Below are 6,570 nucleotides of genomic sequence, written 5' to 3' on the forward strand. Positions count from 1 at the left end.
GAGGAGCCCAGGTAATGGAGACATCGGGGGAGCTGCCAGAGGATGATTGTCTCGACAGATATTCCAGCTCCTCAGCGGATCAGGGAGTCTCAGAAGATTTGGGTCAGAAAGAGCACACTGCTAGGCTCATACAGGTTATCCCAGAGAGCTCAGAGGATCCAGACTTTCAGAAGACCTTTGAGGAGTATGAGGAGACAGATACTAGCTCTTCATCACGTGGGGGACACAGCTTAGCATCCGTGGTCAGTCCACCCAGAGGAAGGAAAGCGGGGATGCCTAAGGTATTCAAGGCGCAGTGGCCGAAGGTGGGATTGGAGCCACGAATGACTAGGAGCCAGACTTCAAAGCAGGCTCGCACCCCCTCCCATTAGTCATGTCTGGCATCATATGGAATGTGAGGGGGTTTGGGAATTTGGCGACGCAGAGGAGGGCTTTGTTTCTAAGACGACATCATCATCTGAGTTTCTTAGCAGTGTTGGAGCCTATGGTTGATTTGGACTGCAGGTATATGGCTCGGCGCATGGGATTTGAGGAGGTAGTCTCTAATAAATCTGGGAAGGTTTGGTTTTTCTGGGATTCTACTATTGCTTGCAGAGTTTTGTTTGACCATGACCAGTTTCTACACTTGGAGCTTTCTTCGCAGCTGTTCCCTTCTTCTATGATTGTGACAGTGGTCTATGCCAAGTGTACGAGGTTGGAGAGGAGCTTACTATGGGAGAGCTTGGAGGAGCTGAGGCCAGAGGGAGACAGATTGTGGCTAGTGGGAGGAGACTTCAATGTCATATCTAGCATGGAGGAGCACTCAGCAGGAGTTCTGGCTAGGCCAGGGGCCATGGAGGATTTCAATAATTTTATCATGCTTGCTGGACTGGTGGATGCAGGTTTTGTTGGGGACAGGTACACATGGACGAATAACAGGGTGTGGAAGAGGCTGGATAGGGTCCTATTGTCTCCCTCCTGGGGAAGTCTGGATTTCACAGTCAGAGTGGAGCATTTGAGCAGGGCAGCCTCAGATCACTGCCCCCTACTTGTGGAGTTTCCAGGCTTCCAAAAGCCGAGGGCCTCCTTCAGATTTCAGAGGATGTGGGTGCGGCACAGGGACTTTATGCAGACAGTGAGGCTGAATTGGTGTCTACCTAGTGTGGCACAAGGACTGCAGAGGCTACAGATGAAGCTGAGGAGGCTGAAGGAACATCTGAAGTGGTGGAACATGGAGGTGTTTGGTAACATACATGACAGGGTTTTGCAGGCTGAGGAGAGTATGGCTGCAGCTGAGCAGGCATATGACAGGGACCCCACAGAGCAGAGCAGGATTCACAGGTCAGAGTGTCAGGCTCACCTATTCAGAGTGCTAGACATGGAGGAGGACTTCTGGAAGCAGGGAGCTGCTGTCAGATGGATGGGAGAGGGGGAGAGGAATACAAAGTTCTTTCACTCCACAGTGCAGAAGAAGAGGTCAGCTAGCAGACTTTTCAGAGTTTGGGAGGAGGGGCAGTGCCTGGACCAGCCTGAGAGGATCAGAGAGTCAGGAGTCAGATATTTTCAGGAGCTGCTGACAGGGGAGATAGTGGATAGTACGGTGGTGGACACTGAGTTGATACCCTCCTTGGTTAGTACAGAGGATAATTTGATGCTTGAGGGGCTCCCATCAGCAGAGGAGGTGAAGCAGGTGGTCTGGTGCATGTGTCAGGACAGTGCAGCGGGTCCAGATGGCTTTTCAGTGGCCTTCTACAGAGCTTGCTGGGAGATTGTGGGGGAGGATGTCTTTCAGGCAGTACTGGATTTCTTTCGAGGGGCAGAGCTTCCACGGGGTATGGCGTCTACGACTATAGTTTTGATCCCCAAGGTGGACAGTGCGCAGAGGTGGCAGGATTTCAGACCCATCAGCTTATGTAATGTGTCCTATAAGATCATCTCTAAGTTGATGGCGCAGAGGATGGCTTCAGTGATAGGGAAGGTAATATCCCAACTCAGTGGTTTTGTTGGAGACCGATTTGAATATCTTGATGGCTCGTGAGCTTGACCAAGCTCAACTATCACACCGGAGGAGGGAACCTCTTGAATCGGACATGGCCAAGGCATATGGACAGTCACAGTGGGCATCCTTTTCGAGTCATGGCATTTGGGTTCAGTGAGTGTTGATTGCTTTCATCTGGTGTGTGACTTCTTCTTGGTTTTCGGTCCTGGTGAATGGACAGCTGTCAGGCTTCGATTAATCAACCCATCTCCCTTTCCTCTTTATTTTGGCAGCTTCTCCCGAGGGATAGAGGCCTTATTTGCGCTGTACCTGTGGATGGCTTGCGCGACTGATGTGATGAGGGTCTCACACAGCCTATGCGGATGATGTGGTCATTTTCTGAATGGGTCTGGACCGTGTGAGGAGGGGGGATTTTGGGAGGTATGAGGCCAGGCAGATAAGGCGATCAATGAGGGAAGAGCTCCTTCTTCCCTTGAGGTGCATATCAGACAGGAGGAGGTGAGAGCGCTTTTTTGAGGCGATTTGGGGAGAGGCCTATGCTTTATTTGGGGGTTCCAATCATCTCAGGAACAAGGGGATCCACTTTGCGCCACTGCAAAGATCTGAGGAAGTTTCGTGGTTGGAACCTCTCACGCCTCTCACATGGGGGTCGCCTGATGCTGATCCAGAGTGTCTTGAGTTCTCTGCCTGTCTATCTCCTCCAGGTGACCCAGCCTCCTTTGGAGGTCCTGAAGAAGCTGGAGGGGGTGTTTGCATCTTTTTTCTGGAGCTCAGTGGGGCATGATAGGAAGGTGCATTGGGTAGCCTGGAAGGACATTTGCAGGCCGAAGCAGGAGGGAGGGCTGGGGATTAGACGGCTGTCAGAGGTGGGGGCGGCCTTATCTATGAAGCTGTGGTTCAGATTCAGAGAGCAGAGCACACAGTGGGCCAGATTCTTGAGGAGATCTTATTGTGGGACGGTGGACCCAGGTGTGGTGACTCTGAGGAGCAATGCTTCCCCCAGTTGGCGCAGGATGATTCAGACCAGAGCTGTGGCAGAGAGACAGATTGGGTGGATTATTGGGCAGGGTCACCTCAGCTTTTGGCATGACAGGTGGATGGAGAGGGGACCGCTGTCGGAGTGGTGCACAGTGCAGGGGCCTCCAGATGTCAGAGTGGGCCGGTTTTTAGCAGATGGCAGCTGGAGTCAGGAGATACTTCAGAGGGTGCTGCCCTCATCAGTGGCGGAGGAGGTGACAGAGGTTCAGCTGAGGCCCGAGGAGGAGGATGTTATGCTGTGGCGACCCACCAGAGATGGGCGATTTACTACGAGGTCTGCTTGGGAGGCCTACAGGACCACGCACCAGAGGGAGGATGTAGCGATAGTGACCTGGAGCAGACTTCTCCTCCCCACCATTTCCGTGTTCATTTGGAGGTTCTTTCGGAGACGACTGCCAGTGGACGAGATCTTACAGCAGCGTGGTGTATGCTTGGTGTCCAGATGCCAGTGCTGTGCGGCAGTGGAGTCATGGGAGCATCTGTTCTATGGGAGCCTGGTGGCAGGAGATGTCTGGGGGTACTTTGGACATTTATTCGGGGTTGGCAGCTGGAGGGCGATGGAGAGCTGGAGGGCAGGCACAGCTTGGAGCAGCACTGGTTCGGTGAGGGAGATCATCCCCCTCTTGATTTTTTGGTTCCTGTGGACGGCCAGGAACGACTCCAAGCACAGGGGGCTGAGGCCAGAGGGACAGAAGATTATCAGGCAGATCACACAGTACTTGAGGGTCGGGATGGCATCTGGTATCATCAAGCCCAGGCACTGGAGGGGAGCTATCTCGGCAGCCCAGGCTATGGTGATTCAGGTGAGGATACGGACATTGCACACGATCTCAGTAGTACACTGGAGGAGGCCTGATGATGGATGGTTCAAGCTCAACACAGATGGTAGTTCTAGAGGGAACCCAGGTGAGTCTGCTTACGGTGCTATTGTTCGAGATCACAGTGGACAGGTGGTGGTGGCCAGGCAGGGAGTCCTTGGAGAGGGCTCCAATATTAGAGCGGAGCTTATGGCGATCCTGAGAGGGTTGGAGTTGTGCGTGGATAGGCAGCTTTCCCCGATTTGGCTGGAGTCTGATTCTCTGGTGGCATTGCATATCATCAGGTCTCCTGGTATTTCCTGGGAGTTTCGGGAGGAGATCTTACGGATCAGAAGGCTTGTACGACAGCATGGGGTCAGATGTACACACATATATAGAGAGGGGAACGCGGCTGCAGACTTCCTCGCCAACCAGGCATATCAGGTGGAGGGGGAGAGGGTGATGGAGGGGCAGGAGATTGTTGGGTTGCTACTTGGTATCTGCAGGATGGATAGATTGGGCTTGCCGTATATCAGGAGCTCTTGCAAGCCAGGATAGCACACTTGATGGAGGGTGAATAGCTCCACCTTAGAGCTATCTAGCCCGCAGCAAACGGCTGCGGTAAAGGCCTCCTAAATCCGTTGATAGCTGTGGCTTTGCTAAAAAGCCAAATAGGGTGACTAGATCCACCTATGGTCTAGCTAGCCCATAGCAAACGGCTGCGGTAAAGGCATGCCAAATCCGTTGAGGGCTGTGGCTTTGCCAAAAAGCCAAAGAGGGTGTGTAGGCCCACCATTGGCCTACCTAGTCCGTAGCAAACGGCTGCGGTAAGGACACACTAAATCCGTTGATAGCTGTGGCTTTGCTAAAAAGCCAAATAGGGTGACTAGATCCACCTACGGTCTAGCTAGCCCGTAGCAAACGGCTGCGGTAAAGGCGTGACAAATCCGTTGAGGGCTGTGGCTTTGCCTAAAAGCCAAAGAGGGTGAGTAGGCCCACCATTGGCCTGCCTAGTCCGTAGCAAACGGCTGCGGTAAGGACACACTAAATCCGTTGAGGGCTGGTCACTTGCCAAAAGTGAACATCGGGTGTGCTGGAGGACTGTTTGGGAGCGGACCAGGAAAGGACATCGGTTTTACCTCACTGATGTCTTTGATGGCGATTCATGGAGCTTGGGCAGCGGAGCAGGAAAGGACATCGGTTTTACCTCACTGATGTCTTTGATGGCGATTCATGGAGCTTGGGCTGGACTTTCTTGGGTGCGGCTCTTGGACTATGTTGGCACTATTATCATGGAGCGCGGAGGACAGATAGGGTGGGCGACAGCGAGGCAGGAAAGGACATCGGTTTTACCTCACTGATGTCGTTGATGGCGATTCATGGAGCTTGGGCTGGACTTTCTGGGGTGCTGCTCTAGGACTACGTTGGCACTACTATCATGGAGCGCAGAGGACAGCTATGGTGGGCGACAGGTGAGAGACAGTGGTTGTTTGAACCTATGTGGATCTGTAGGAGCTTGGAGGCCATTGGATAGTACATGTGAAGCTTTACTTTATCTTTTCTGTGTTGCAAAATCACATGTAATCTCTTGCAAGAGAGAAACCCCTTGTTCCCCTAGGCTAGCAGGTCAGGTTTGGTCCCCCTGATAGCCTGGGCTTTTCCTTGGTGGAATAAAGGTCTCTTTTTACCAAAAAAAAAAAAAAAAACCCTAAACCCTAAACCCTAAAGGTCAGGTTTGGTCCCCCGGTTAGCCTGGGCTTTTCCTTAGTGGAATAAAGGTCTCCTTTAACCCAAAAAAAAAAAAACCCTAAACCCTAAACCATGAACCATGACGTGTTCGCGGGCGAGCGACACTTGATGATAACCCTGGTAGACATCTAGCATGTAGATCAGCTCACATCCCGCAGTGGAGTCCACCATCTGGTCGATCCGAGGTAGCGGGTAGGAGTCCTTCGGGCATGCCTTGTTCAGGTCACGAAAGTCGATACAGACTCGCCACTTGTTGCCCGATTTGGAGACGAGGACAACATTGGCGAGCCAGCTTGGGAACTGAACTTCCCTCACGTGTCTGGCTTGCGACAGCTTTTCTACCTCCGCCCGGATGATCAAGTTCTGCTCGACGCTGAAAACCCTTTGCGTTGCTTTACTAGACGAGCGTCCGATCGGACATGTAGCTCATGCTGAGCTACACTTGGAGAGATGTCGGGCAACTCATGCGTTGACCATGCAAAAACACGTCATGGTTCCGCTGGAGGCAAGCAACCAATTCTGTCTTCTGCTTAGCCTCTAAGTCGGCAGCCACGGAAGTAGTGGCCTTCGCTCGGCAAGGATGGATCTGGACTTCCTCTTTTTCCTCGTACACGAGGGCAGGAAGTTTTTCAATAATAGTGTTTACCTCGAGTCATGGATTCTTCCGAGCGGCTTTGGCATCGGTTTTGACCATCTTGATGTAATAACACCGAGCAACAAACTGGTTGCCCTTGACTTTTCCAACCCGGTCATTTGTCAGGAACTTAATTTTCTGACAATAGATAGAGATTGCTGCCCTAAACTCGTTAAGGGTCAATCATCCTAGGATGATGTTGTAAGCTGAGAGGACGTCCACCACGATGAAGTTCATGATCCTGATTCTCCTAAGCGACTCATCTCCGAGTGAAATGGCTAATCTTATTTGATCGATCGACAAAACTTCATTACCAGTGAATTCATACAGCGGAGTCATCCGGATCACCAAAATTCAACACTTTCGCATCTAGA

This window comes from Zingiber officinale, chromosome 4A, assembly GCF_018446385.1.
Source record: "Zingiber officinale cultivar Zhangliang chromosome 4A, Zo_v1.1, whole genome shotgun sequence".
In the NCBI taxonomy this organism is placed as follows: Eukaryota; Viridiplantae; Streptophyta; class Magnoliopsida; order Zingiberales; family Zingiberaceae; genus Zingiber; species Zingiber officinale.